This window comes from Xyrauchen texanus, chromosome 4 (genome assembly GCF_025860055.1).
Source record: "Xyrauchen texanus isolate HMW12.3.18 chromosome 4, RBS_HiC_50CHRs, whole genome shotgun sequence".
Lineage (NCBI taxonomy): Eukaryota > Metazoa > Chordata > Actinopteri > Cypriniformes > Catostomidae > Xyrauchen > Xyrauchen texanus.
This window is the reverse complement of record NC_068279.1, coordinates 39,197,329-39,212,956: the sequence shown is the minus strand read 5'-3', so window position 1 is coordinate 39,212,956 and position 15,628 is coordinate 39,197,329. Positions and strand designations below refer to the sequence as shown.

The following is a 15,628-nucleotide window of genomic DNA, read 5'->3' as shown; positions in this document are numbered from 1 at the left end:
AGGAAGCTGCGCAATTGTCTCGCGAGCCTCCGTATACATCCTTTGCACAGAAATGCTGTGGCAGTCTGTTTTGGTCCTCATTCAGAACAGACCTTTGGATGCGAGTTCTCTTGGATAAAAGGCTATTAATATGTGAATACGAGTCTTGTTTCGATCCTAACTAGCATGGACTTTGAGTGCCACACTTCGTGTCTCATATGCACGCAAGAACTTTCTGTGTTTTATTTTGCGCATTGGTTTAACACAGATGAAGTTGGAGACGTGTGAGTCAAAGCACCGCGGAACGACGTCTCGAGGAATTTGACGCACATCGGGATGTTTCGTCGTTTTTGGTGATCCAGGCTTGCTCTGAAAACTGAGCATCTCACAGGTGCAGAAATGGCGAATACATTATCAGCTGAAGAAAGTGCCTCATGATGGTGCAGCACAACCCTAATGATAATGAGCACATCGACAGAGCAGTTCCACCAGCAGATGCCTGATTTCTTCCACGAGAAAAAAATAGATTTTTTTTGTTTTATTTTTTTTATAAATGAATAGGTAATTTATTTGTTGCACTGGAACGAATTTAGGCTATTGATTAAATATTTTTTATGATTTATTTGGTTAATGGAGCTTAACCTTATTTCCACGTTAAAACACTGATTTAATGTAACGTTTAATTTATTTTAAATAATCAAGACAACTTATACATTTAAATAAGTCTGTAGAAATATAGTATTGTTTTGGTAAGATAGCATAAATTCTTAAAGCAACAGTAAATGGCTACAGTGTATTTAACGTTCATTTCGTTCAGTTCTTTTGTGCAATATTACCATTTAACGAAAAGTAGACCGGGAAACATTTTATGAAATGCTATTGCAAAGGAGTTGAGTATATATATAGCCTATAAGCAATATATCGAAAGCCAGCAGTCCAAAATTGTCCTCTATAGCCTAAACAATGTGGATCTAAAGGCCTTTTCAGAAAACACACGAGGACACACAAACGTATGGATCCTGAATCGTCTGAATACATGAGGTGCATATATTCATGCAGTGGTGCTGTTTGTGGAAATATGAGCTCAAGCAGTTGATTGTCCAAACGCAATTCTTGTGAAATGTCGAGAAGTCGAGAATTGTGCATGGACATCTGTTGCTGGAGGTTCCCACGCGTCTCCCATCAGTACTGGTGATCATATCAATGTGTACACATGTGTCTATGTGTTATTATTCTGCTGTTATTATAAAATATTATCATTCAATATTGACGAACGGTTTAATTGATGTTTAAAATGTCGTGTTAAAGCCAACAGCTCTACTGAATTGTCTGTCATCAGTCTATTAAAGCAATCATTTTCCAACAGATTCGTTTTGTTGTATTTTTCGTTGACATGTTGTTTGTTAATGTGTTGAATTAACAATGTAAATAACGGTTTAGCTCGAAATTTAGCTTCATAAAACGGAAACACTTGATTAACTATGTAGGCATATATTATTTGTTTGTTTTATAATTTTATGTTGGAGGTTGCTTTTTTATTTTACTTTTAAAAACGATGATTTTTCGTTTGTTCGTTTGGATTGCTAAAGTTACATAACATAAAAACATATCAAACAAAATACTAATATAGGTAAATAGGTAAATAGCATCACAGCATCAGCACGCTTGTTTTATTATTATTATTATTATTATTATTATTATTTTAAGTATGTAGCCCATATAATCTTATGTAAAATGCATGCTTCAATTTAGTGTACAAAATTAGCTATGATTATAGATTTACTGAATAATTATCTATGTTTAAAAATAATTGCAGAAAAAAAAACATTTCATTCACATCTTATATTTACAATAGGCCTACCTTATCAAAATATAACTTCATGCAAAAATGTATGACAGTTAATATTTCTTAAGACCAAAGTTTATTGAATTGTTTATTGAGTTTATTGAATTATTTTTACTTAACATACTACTAATGAGCAGACAGGTTTTTCACTATTTTTCACATTTATTGCCAAATGAATGAGGTGTCTGGCACAGACTTCAGGATAACAAAGAAAAGGCGTGTTAATCCATCAGGATTAAACGAGATTAGTTTATATACATAGTATCAGATCTTTTGATGTTTTAATATAATCCCTTTATAACGTGAGTAGAGCATTAAACGAATACACAACTGTCATGGTTTGCATAATACTGTATTTCTTTAAATAAATAATAATAAACATGATTTTCTTTACTTTCCTGAGATATGAGATCAGTACATATAGCCTATTTGGCTGCTAAAACTCATTGCTAAAACAACATTTTTAAATATATTTAACCACAAATATTTTAAATGACATTTTAATAAAATTAGATTACATCCAAAACATGTTACAGTAACTTAAAAACATGTTATGCTATGCTTAGCAACAACTTATATTTAACATTGTGTTTGAAATGTCCTTTTTTTTTTTTTTTTTTCAAATGTATGATATCAGTGTTATGGTAGGCCTACATCAAGGTAGCTAATAGTAGTTAATGTGTCTTAGTCACTGTTACTTTTGAAATGTATTCACTACAGATTACAGAATACATGCTGTAAAATTTAATTTGTAATGTATTCCGTTAGATTACTCAAGGTCAGTAACATATTCTAAATACTTTGGATTACTTCTTCAGCACTGGTAGATATTTGCACTTGTTTTGACTATAAAAACTGCCAGTACATTAAGACAAAATACACATGTTAAAAATACATTCTCTGAAAAACCTGAATATCTTATGCAGTGTTGTTCTAAAACAAGAACAATCAAATTGAACTTGTTTTAAGGATTTTTAGATATTTCTGCAGGTAAACAACACAAAAATTATTATCAAGAATATGATTTTTGCCCTAATATCAAAGGTCTTTCTAGAAAAAATGAAATTATGATCCAATGTGAATTTTCTTGATAAAAAAAAACATGATTGTTTCTGGTAACATGTGCATGTAAAATGGCTAGAAATAGCATTTAAGCTTAGTGTAAAGCTGACAATTTACACAAGATTTATTTATATTTCTTCTGCTCCAAACTTACTTCAAACTTACTTCTCTGTCTGCTCGTATGAATGTAACACATCATAAGAAATTGTTTCACCGCTGTTCAAATGCACTTTGTATCGCATCATTTATATGTTTAAATGTTTTCCATCTGAAAGGACTAAATATTAAATGAATCAAATGACAATAAAATGCAAATTTATCTCTACATTAATCAAAGTACTTTTTGAATGTAACTGTATTTTAATTACCAATTATTAAAATTTTAACTGTAGTGGAATACAGTTACTTATATTTTGTATTTTAAATACGTAATCCCGTTACATGTATTCCGTCACTCCCTAACACTGTATATATATATATAGTAGAGATCCTAACTGACCTTAGACAGAGAATCATTCCCTGTCTTAGGTCAGTTAGGATCTCTATTTTATTTTAAGAATGTGAAATGTCAGAATAGTAGTAGAGAGAATAATTTTTTTCAGCTTTTATTTCTTTCATCACATTCCCAGTGGGTCAGAAGTTTACATACACACAGTTAGTATTTGGCAGCATTGCCTTTAAATTGATTAACTTGGGTCAAAAGTTTTGTGTAGTTTTCCACAAGCTTCTCACAATAAGTTGCTGGAATTTTGGCAAATTCCTCCAGGCAGAACTGGTGTAACTAAGTCAGGATTGTAGGCCTCCATGCTCACACATGCATTGTTCAGTTCTGTTCAAATTCGGATCGAGGTCGGGGCTTTGTGATGGCCACTACAATACCTTAATTTTGTTGTCCTTAAGTCATTTTGCCACAACTTTGGAGGCATGCTTGGGGTCATTGTACATTTGAAAGACCCATTTGCGACCAAGATTTAACTTCCTGGCTGATGTCTTGAGATTTTGCTTCAATATATCCACATAAATTTCCTTCCTCATGATGCCATCTACTTGTGAAGTGCACCAGTCCCTCCTGCAGCAAAGCACCCCCCACAACATGATGCTGCAACCCCCATGCTTCACGGTTGGGATGGTGTTCTTCGACTTGCAATCTTCACCCTTTTTCCTCCAAACATAACGATGGACATAATGGCCAGACAGATACATTTTAGTTTCATTAGACCAGAGGACATTTCTCCAGACAGCAAGATCTTTGTCCCCATGTGCACTTGCAAGCTGTAGTCTGGCTTTTTTATGGTGGTTTTGGAGCAGTATCTCCTTCCTTGCTGAGCAGCCTTTCAGGTTATGTCGATATAGGACTCCTTTTACTGTGAATATAGATACTTGTCTACCTGTTTCCTCCAGCATCTTCACAAGGTCCTTTGTTGATGTTCTGGGATTGATTTGGACTTTTCATGCCAAACTACATTCATCTCTAGGAGAGAGTAAGCATCTCCTTCCTGAGCTGTATGATGGCTGGTCCCATGATGTATTTACTATTGTTTGTACAGATGAATGTGGTACCTTCAGGCATTTGGAACTTATCCCAAGGAGGAGGTCCACAATTTTTTTTCTGAGGTTTTGGCTGATTTCTTTTGATTTCTCATGATGTCAAGCAAAGAGGCGATGAGTTTGAAGGTAGGCCTTAAAGTACATCCACAGGTGCACCTCCAATTAAGTACACCTCCTATGAAAAGCTAATTGGCTAAAGGCTTGACATCATTTTCTGGAATTTTCCAAACTGCTGAAAGTCATAGTTAATTTAGTGAATGTAAACTTCAGACCCACTGAAATTGTGATATAGTCAATTAAATGTGAAACAATCTGTCTGTAAACAATTGTTGGAAAAATTACTCGTGTCATGCACAAAGTAGATGTCCTAAACCACTTGCCAAAACTATAGTTTGCCAATATGAAATCTGTGGAGTGGTTAAAAAATGAGAATGAATGACTTTAACCTAAGTGTATGTAAAATTCAGACTTCAATATTATATATATTGCACAATTGCACAGAGTGGTTATTTGATTAACCGTAGACTTTGTCAGTTCAAACCAGTCTGCTCATTCTCTGTTGACCTCTCTCATAAGGCGTTTCTGTCCACAGAACTGCCGCTCACTGGAAGTTTTTATTTTTGGCACCATTTGAGTGAATTCTAAATTCTTGTATGTGAAAATCCCAGGAGATCAGCAGTTACAGAAATACTCGAACCAGCCTCTCCGGCACCAACAATCATGCCGTGGTCCAAATCATTGAGATCTAATTTTTTCCCCCATTCTGATGGTTGATGTGAACATTAACTTAAGCTCCTGACCCATATCTGCATGATTTTCTCCACTGATCTGCTGCCACTTTGGCTGATTAGAAAACCGCATGGATGATAGTTGGTGCCAGATGGGTTGGTTTGAGTATTTCTGTAACTGCTGATCTCCAGGGATTTTGGGATTTATATATATATATATATATATATATATATATATATATATATATATATATATATATATATTATTATTATTATTATTATTATTATAAAATACATCTGTTAAATGTTAATGACTCTTTATTTAAGTGGTTATTGCTTGATTTAATAACAAAATCAACACAGTTTCTTCTATCAAATGAATTCCTTTGGGCTCACAGAGACTCAGTTTGAGGAGAATGTTGCTGAGTTAATATGAAAAAAAACTATAGTGCATTACTGCTGAGTTAGTGGTATTTGTACTTATCATTGCAACTACCTCACTTTGAAGCAAATGAGGTCATACATCATCCAGAGGGAAGATGTGACAGAGTCTGAGTATCAGAGTGCTAGGATTCTCAGTAAGATTATCAATCATTTTATGTCTGCAAAGAGGGACAGATTTTTGACAGACATTTTATATATCCTCCAGAGGCCCATGTTCCCCACTGACCACATAGAGGCCAAGGGCATCCCCAGTGCCCCCTCCACCCCTCTCCCAACATTCCCCTCTCCTCTTGCTCTTTGTTCACCTGTTGTCCTGGAGACTCCATTGCTGCGCTAACCACCCTTTGTTTGGGTGAGAACAGAGATGAAGAGACACACAGTCCAGAAGTAATCTCTTAAGAGCATGATGGAAATATTCCTGTATTATGTTCCTGTTACTTTAGCTCACATTATAGAGCGAGGTACAAACAACAAACATAAGGTCATGGTTTAGATTCTCAGGGAACACACATACTGATAAAATGTATAGCTTGAGTGCACTGCGGTTAAAAGCGACTCCCAAATACATACATTTAACGTATTTGTGACTCTTTTTAAATAAATTAGACAAGGTGTGTTATATTTGAGAATGTAACAATCTTTTACAGTTTTTACAAGCAGATGGTATCACTGTAAGTTTTCAATATTAAAATTACAAACATAATGTTAACAATGATAGTAAGTGTTCAATTCAGTCATGTCCCACTCTCTGTAAATATAATGCACAATCACACTAAACACCACCAAATAACTGGAGCTCAGTCAGATAGAGGCAAAAGTTGGTTTTGCCAACCGTATCAGCTGAATGCACCACAAAAGGACTACTCTCTGTGCACTGATTGTTTTTCATCTTAGGGCCACACAAGGCCTGCTGCATCCTCTGTCCCACCCCAAAAGCCAACCGCTAACTCCGGACTGACCCTGGCCATGCAGATGAAAGCTCCATCAGCACTGTGACTGGGCACATTTACAAGTGAAAGACAGCCAATAATGGGGTGGTTAGGGAGAAAATGAGGAGACAGAGGGGTGCTCACAGATGTTGGGGGGGTTAGGGGCCAGTAGGGGCCATTGTAGCTAGGCCAGAGGGGAGTGGTGGAGGGGGTGATGTTGTGCCTTTTTAAAGCTGATTTTGGACAGAATGGAGAGGTGTCCGAATGAAGGGGCCAGTGACCAGCCAAGGGCAGCCGCCTTGGAGAGCGTGTGAACAGGAGCACAGGGGTCAACCCAAGAGAAGAGGTTTGGAGAAGGGAGGGGGTCAGTCTGGTATTATCTGGTTGCTTTTTGTAACAGTCCTGCAACATTTGAAAATCCCTCCTTCAATGCCACCCAAGGTGAAAGAGTATTCAGTTTTTTCTCTGCTCTTCCTCCTGGTAAACAGAGATGGAACAGATGAAGTCATCAAAGTGGGTATTAGTGCTTTGTTCACAGTTGAAATGGTAGGAAAATCTTTACATTAAGAGCTTATCCACAAAATTCAACGGCTTTGAAGGGTTTAATGTCTACCTCACAGTTCTGATGTATCTCGTATGAACCTTCTACAGACCACCTACCACCTGCTTACATTTCCTGCTGAGAAGCATATAAGCGTTTTTCACTGGGTCTATATATTTTGTCAGATTCTTAGGATAGCAGGGGGCTTCGCACCAATCAGACCATGTTTAACAGAGTTACTCAATAAAAGACCAGGACTAGCCATATAAGTGTTTCAGAAACATATGATTAAAACAAAAGCCGAATAATAACAAATTACACTCTCCAAGTACTTTATTAGGAACACTATGGTCCTAATAAAATGCCTGACGTGATCTTCTGCTGTTGTAGCCCAGCTGCCTCAAGGTTCAAGGTGTTGTGTATTCTAAGATGCTATTCTGCTTACAACAATTGTATAGAGTGGTTATCTGAGTAACCATAGCCTTTCTGTCAGCTCGAACCTGTCTGGACATAGATATTATTCACACTAGTGCACTGACGTGCGGTCTGGGTAGGCAAACTAGGCACTGCCTACCCTGCCAAAATTAATAAATAAAATGTTTATTAAATAATAAACTTGTATTTGTATTTTTACTTTTTATTCTTGTGATTTATATATGCAATATGTGTGTTATTCCATTTGTTTAGACGTTATGATGACAAATGTAGCAGTTACGCATAATCAACTAAAAACAAATGGTAGAATAAGCAGTGCTTTTACGGTCCATTCATTGCAGACGACACGCGGAAAACCCATGTTGCGCATGCGCACTTCGATCCTGTATTCTTTAACATGTACGGCAAAAAGCACAAATCTGCTGTGCCTTTTGAAGTAAATATGTTATGCCCGTAATCATCAGATCAGACATGGACCAATTAAAATCGAGATATTCCTGGACATTAGCGTAGCTAACGTCATTACATCACAGCTAGCGTACATGCCTAATCCCCGCCAAATTCAAAATCAAAATGACAGCACCGGCCGTAATCATGGAATTAAGAATTTTTCCAAGCTCGATTTCAATTCCAAATATGAGTTAATTGCAAGAGGGAGGTCTACGCCAGCCTTAGATTGACTAGTACAGCAAAAGGGCCCAAAAATTATCCGATCATTTCAAACTGATTGGTATGTAAGAAAAGATTGGCTATGTGGCTGTGCTAACAATCAGCGGCTGTACTGCTATCCCTGCCTGCTTTTTTCAACCAGTCAGACTGTTTGGACTTCAGCAGGATATTGTGATTTGAACAACCTGCCCGCAGCTTTAACCAAGCATGAAAAGTCGTCAGCTCACATCCAGTGTCAAATTACACTGAAAACCTTCGGAAAATCTCGGATCGACCTTGCACTTGACGAGCAAAGGAAGCTGTATATAACCTACCACAATGAAAAGGTAAAGTATTGTTGTATTGTATCTTCTGTTATCAAGATGAAGATTGCACATAAAAAAATAAGCACATAATGTTGTAAAAAATAAACAACTTATGTTCTGTTATATGTTCTGTGTTTTGACTACTGAATTTTGTATAATAATATCTAATGAAGATATATTAACAAAATCGTATATATTATATATAACACATATATAAAATACATACATTTCTTGATATGCCACGCTTGTGCGTAACGTTCACTGTGTGTGTGTGTGTGTGTGTGTGTGTCTGTGATAGAGAGAGAGAGAGAGAGAGAGAGAGAGAGAGAGAGTACACGATATACATCCTGATTTTTTTTTATTTTTATTTTTTTATTGACAAATAATTCATCCTGATTTTTACATTTCTTGATATGCCGCGCTTGTGCGTAACATTCACTGTTATTACGTATTATTAGCATAACCAATAAATCAGGTAATCTGGCTTTCATAACTCTGTGCCTAGCCTCTTTAAGACATCACCGCACGTCACTGCACTAGTGCCATCTTTGATTTTGAATGGGAATGACAACAAGGTTGTAAGGGATAGACAACAGTCTCTTCAATGGGCTGCACTGCAGTTAAAAGTGTTTTGGATAATTCTGCAGAAACAAATTGATAAAATATTTGTCCAAGACCATTCAATATAAAAAGAACACCAGACAAAATGAGTTGTGGAAAATCAGACGTGATCTATGAGCTTTATACCCTTTGTGCCATTGAAGTGAGTCTATCCCTCACAGCCTCGTTGCCATTCTGGTTTAAACAAGATGGTGCTAGCTTGAATAAGGTCTATTTTCCAATTACCTCTTTCATCAACAAGGTGTTTCCATCCACAGAACTACCATTCATTGTATGTTTTTGTTTTTGGCAATATTCTGAGTAAACTCTAGAGAATGTTGTGCGTAAAAATCTGAGATGATCGGCAGTTACAGAAATACTCAAACCAGCCCGTCTTGCACCAACTATCATGCCAAGGTTGAAATCACTGAGATCACATTTTTCCCCATTCTGATGGTTGATGTGAATATTAAGTTCCTGATCCATATCTGCATGACTACAGGTGTTACTAGTAAGGTTCTCGGTGAGTGTATATTCAAAATAATGGGTGAAATTAAACTTATTTTGTGGATTTAACCGATCAGATTATTCTGCCTCTGATTGTGCAGCAATAAAGAGTGTCTTCATTTAATGTAATTTTACTGTATAAGATTCAAATTAAATAAAGTTAGACAAAAATAACACCAATTTCAATGGGATGTAGTTAGGGATGATCATATTATTAACAGTGCAGAAAAAATGGTGCAGAAAATCTTTTTATGCATTAACAAATGATTAACATCACAATGCAAACTACTCTGAAATGAATGTGCAGAATAACTGTACAATGTAAACAAGAATGATTTTGGTAGTATTCGTGCATTTCATGCTCAAACCAATTGCCACTAGCTGATGTACTTGGATTAGTGAATATTATTTGCTGATTTTCAAAGTTAAAATTGATTACAGTAACTTTTTTTAGCTTTGATTTCATTTTCACCTTTCAATTTCCATTTAGTGTCTTAAAAAAATATTTCCATAAATAGACAAATGTTTTACAACAGATTGCTGCAATATTTTATCTTGATCTGTGTATACTGAGAAACATTTTCTCAATTCATGTTATACTCATTCTGAGCTTCATATGGAAAATGTTTCAAGGAGAAGGACAATAGCACAGAAAAGACAAAAGAACAGAGAATGCAAATCTTGATGTTGTAACTCATAAAATCCTCAATGGCTTTAAAATCTTATGCTTTTTTAAAGACACCCGTAGGCATCTAACCACAATATTAATTTTTACTGAAAGAGTTGCTATATTCCACTTTTAGATTTCCCTGGTTCAAACTTGTAAACTTGTTTAAATACTAAAAAAATGCATAAGGTTAAAACAAACCCCCTCACATTATATCAAGGGTAGAGGGGAAAGAAAAAAACATACTGGTGCCAAAATGGTTGGCATTTTAAGTACAGAACTTAGCATCATTGTTATATAAATGTCCCCAGTTAAAAACATATCAAAGCACTTTCAGTGTAATTAAATGCAGGTTTACAGAGACCTCTGCTTGTAGAGCTGTGGTCAGCTCTGTGCATCTGCCCTGTGATTAACTATCAGCTGACTTGTTTTGCTTGATTTAAAACAGCAAAAACCAGAGCTAGGGTGAATTTCTGAAACATATTAACTTCTCATCATAATTTAGCCATATGGATGTGACATCCATCTGAAAGAATGTTCCCAAATCCATAATTCAGACTGCTTCATCTCTGCAGTGCGTCCACTTATTTGACTTTGTGCTCTGAATCTGCAGTAAGCAAATACAAATCCTTAAGGAACCCGGCCCAACAGGTTAACTTCAGCTGGCACTAATTTGCAGCCAGTACTGGAGAAATATTGGCTGTCTTGTGGTATGTAATTCATGGCGCCCCCTACTGATGAGACCACATCTACATACTGACGCTCCCCACGCTGGCAGCGCTCCCGCTGGGCACAGCGCTCAACGTGACGCCGCCACAAGGGAAGGAAAGGCACAAATCGAGTTTTTCTGTAATTATTCTGGAGTGGTAGAAGCCATCTGGGAAACAAAGGGCATTCACAGATCAGATTAGTCTTTACAGGAGAAAATAGAGAAACATATGTTGATTATTTAACAGTTTTGCAACTGGCCTATTACAAAATAAATAAATAAAAGAAGAGAAAAATTGTATCCAATAACTAAACATTATTTGGTTTCATGCCAAAGGGTTAGTTCACCCAAAAATGCAAATTCAGTTGTAACTTCCTTACCCTCGTGTTGTTTTAAACCTGTATGACTTTCTTTCTTTCTTTCTTTCTTTCTTTCTTTCTTTCTTTCTTTCTTTCTTTCTTTCTTTCTTTCTTTTCTTTCTTTCAAGAGCACATCTTTTGATAAATGCTGACGCTGCCCTTTTTTTTTTTTCCAGTGAATGGTGTCTGAGGCTGTCGGTCCCGAACATTCTGCTTAACATCTCCTTTTGTGTTCCACTGAAGTCCCAATGGTTTGGGACAAATTAACTGATGACAGAATTTCATTTTGAGTGTCCTATTGCTTTACGCCATTCCCATTAAGTCATACCTGCAATATGTTCTTTCAATATGCCAAGATGTTTTTTTTTTTTTTTGCTAACATGATTAAACTAAAGACCTACGATACTCACTGTTCTTGTTGTTGTACACAGCATCAGCAAAAGCTTCCTTCAGTTCCTCAAGCCGAATTTCCTCTCGATCTGTTCCTTGCAGGCTCTCCAGCTAAGAGTACTGTAAGGTACGTCCTGACCTACTGGATAAAAAAAAAATTCTGTATTTTCAGATGAAGGCATTTGAAATGTTCCTTCAGTATAACATTTTCATACTGTAATAATTTCTTAATAATAGTTTTTATCATGGTACACGTTATTCTCATGGTATTGTATTACTTTACACAACAGGTTGAAAGACAAACTTTATTGTTGTTATAATTGTCATGTTGAATGACTCTTTTAAACATAAAAATTGGCCTTTTAAAAACTAAATGGATGTTTAAATAAAAGCTAAATAAATATTTGAAAATAAATATGAAATCTAATGGGCACTGTCTCAAAATATTTCCACACGTCAGACATTTCCCTTTTAGAAGGGGGTCGAAAGCGCTTTTTCAGCCATGCCTCTCATCCACGTTGGTTTTGTTTACAGTCTCTTTCATATTACAAAATATTAATAAATATTAATATTTAATTTCTTACCGGCCATGAAACATTATTAAAAAAATAATGAATAAATATATATATATATATATATATATATATATATATATATATATATATATATATATATATATATATATATATATATATATATATAATTTATTTATTACATTTTAATATATATACATTTATTTGTCCTTATAACAAATACATTTGAATCTTGTTTCTCATATTTTTGTATTTGTGTGAAAAAGAACGTCAGGCATCCTAATTATTAAACTGCTAATGATACAGTTTTCACTGAGGTAAGCTTAGAAGGCACGCAACTTGTGACAGATGTTGTTTTTAGAAAATTATTTGAAAATCTTTTATTTTTAATCCCATATGTAATTTACATTAGCGATTATTATAAACAAGGTATATTAATATTACAATTCGACTTAAAAAACATCTATTAGTTATGTTGCAGTTCCTTATAAAGTTGCTAGTCAGGTTAGAAAATAATTATTCACATTTATCGCTTGAATCTGGTTGATGAAAATAAAGCTACAGTGCATTAAGAAAATCTAAACACTTTGACAAATTGTCAATCTAATCTATAATTAGTTTCACAATGTCTTGAAGTGTGCTTGATAAGATTATGCATGTTAATCAGCGCAATATATTACACACCGCTCTTGAATACTCGATTCTGATTGATCAGTGGCACCATCTAGCAGTCTGATATCTCTGAGTAATAACAGCACATCCACATATCATTCCTGCGTCTCACTGTGCATTCTCTACAAGCAAGCTAATAAAATAATTGCAATTCAAATCAATGTTTCATGTCAATTTATTTATTTACTTGGCAAGTAGTCGTTCAATAAATTGTAATAAGATGCATAATGTGGAGGGAGATGGTCAAGCAAACCAGAAGTGGACTTCAGCGGTTATATTACTTATAACAAAATTACATAATTTCAATGCAAATCAATATTGAATGTCCATTTATATATTTGGTTAGTAGCCGTGTAACAGGCAGAATAATGTACAGTCAGCCGGTAGTGATCACAAAAGAAGCCCCTTCAGGGTGGGTCCTGATCACCTTGTTGGAGTTTATTTTGCGATAACAATCGGCTGACCGTATATTATCCATTACTATATTACCCGATGCCAGCACATGGGCATGAAATTTGATGTTGCCCTAATGATGGAGGTCTGTATGAAGTAAAGCTATAAAACACTACTTAGCTCATTCAGACTTACCTGATAAAAATATAAATCGCCTTATGGAAATGTGTCTAAAACAGTACATGGAAGGGGTCTAAATGTGGTTCAAGGACATCAGTCACTCAAGGAGGCATGTTCTCCATCTCACTGAAGATGAAGATAAAGTGAGCACAAGCTGTGAGGTTTCTCTCAACCCAGTGTTTTAGATCTGACTGTGCACAAAAAATGGACATACACATACATAAAAGAGATAGTAATGCACCACTGAATCCTGTGAATAAACTCAAAAGAATAGTTCATCTATCAATAAAAATTCCGTAATTATTTGCTGACCCTCATTTCAACCAAACCCACATGCGGTGAAAGAAAAATCTTCATGCAGTTATTCCATACAACAGTTCATAGTGACCACATCTTTCAAGCTCCAAAATGGAAAAAATTGTATACCTTCAGATGAAAATAGTGCACGTCATACGGAGAAATGTTGTTTATGGTGTTTGATTGCTTTTTTTGTCTGTCCATTTTCAACCTTTTTATTTTTAATCCCGAAACACACCTGGGAATTTATTTTAGGGAGAAGCAACCACAAGCACTGATTAATCAGTAAAACCAATCAGTCTACCTCTAACTTGTGCATTGTTTCTTAACTTTGTGGTGTTACCAAGTCAACAGCAGTAAGTCTGGTTCTATTGATGTATCCTAAATGTTTTAATGTATCCACAATATTCCCATGTCACATGATGCTTTGCGAGGAATGTGGGCGGATCTTCCGGTTAAGTGTAGACAAAACTTTGTTTTAATTTGATTATTAGGATAACTATTAACTGCACACACAGTCCGGGAAATTTTTATGGCATCTTACAGCATTTAAAAAGCAAGAAGCAGTGACCGGCTACACGAAATGGCAAACAATCGCACTTCCGCTAGCCAACTGGAAAATGCGCCCATCCTTGAGAAATACAGAGGACTCGCTGAAAATATTGTGGATAGCTTTTGTGTTAACATTTGTAAATGAAACACGTTGCACCCTGTATTGTAGCACCCGGTCAGCAGAGGGAAAGTGTAACGTGGGAACATACTGATGGATGTACTGTGAGTCTGCCCATAGCTGTTCCATATATCTTCCAATCATAGAGCTGACCAAGCTTTTTCCAGTCCCAGATGCTCCATGGAAAGACAGCACCAGTGGTCTGTCAGGGTTTTCATTCTGCATATGGTTCACCACTGCTTCAGAGACAATGTTTTAATGGAAGCAATTCTTTGTTTATGATTTTTTTTTTAGACAAAGTGTGGGAGAGAAAATAGGTTCAATTTATGAGTCATAATGTCAACTATACATAAATTAATTGATAAACTTTTATTCATTTTTATAGTTCAGTAAAATAATGATTATATTATTTAAAATATTTTTTTTAATTAACAATTTAATAAAAAAATAAATATTAAAAATACAAATATAACTATAATTTGTTTTGAAAGATTTTAATAATTGAAACATTGCCAACCTTGCAGCCATGATAAAAGCAATGTAAGCATCTGTTATTCGATAACTTTTAGCCAACAACATAGATATTAAATATCCTTCTTAAACAGCCCGTCTGAACACCTTGATGTCTGGACAGACTCTTTTTCTTTCTTTCTTTCTTTCTTTCTTTCTTTCTTTCTTTCTTTCTTTCTTTCTTTCTTTCTTTCTTTCTTTCTTTCTTTCTCAACTATTGTGTGTTGGTTACTGACTCAAAATGTACATGTCTGAGATGTGGCAAGTGGTATCAAAGTCCAGACACTAATATGTCAAATCAGTGAGTGCAAGGCAGTACATCAAATAAATAAACATTTTACTCTGGATACAATATCACACTACATGAAGTATGGAAACAAAGTAAATCATCAGTTTCTGAATTTATTTATAAAGACAAATACATTTATGTAAGTACATTTAATCTTAGGGTTAAAAAGTGTCCCGATGAGTAAATATTACTCATTATTTGGTCATTGATTCCATAAACTAATAACAGTGCAATTAATTACTAATTCTGAGTTTGTTAACACCTAAAATATTCTAAAGGTATATAAGTTAAAGCTGCTTTCTCTTCAAAATATAATTCTGAGTTTGAATTTTATGTAGACTAATAAACCTTTGAACATAAAATTGA

General features: G+C 35.1%; 1 pseudogene; it reads right to left on the bottom strand.

The window, feature by feature from the left end:
* Nucleotides 1-10,890: 10,890 nt before the first annotated feature.
* On the bottom strand, nt 10,891-14,715 carry LOC127641358 (torsin-2A-like; annotated as a pseudogene).
* Between the last annotated feature and the right edge of the window lie 913 nt (nt 14,716-15,628).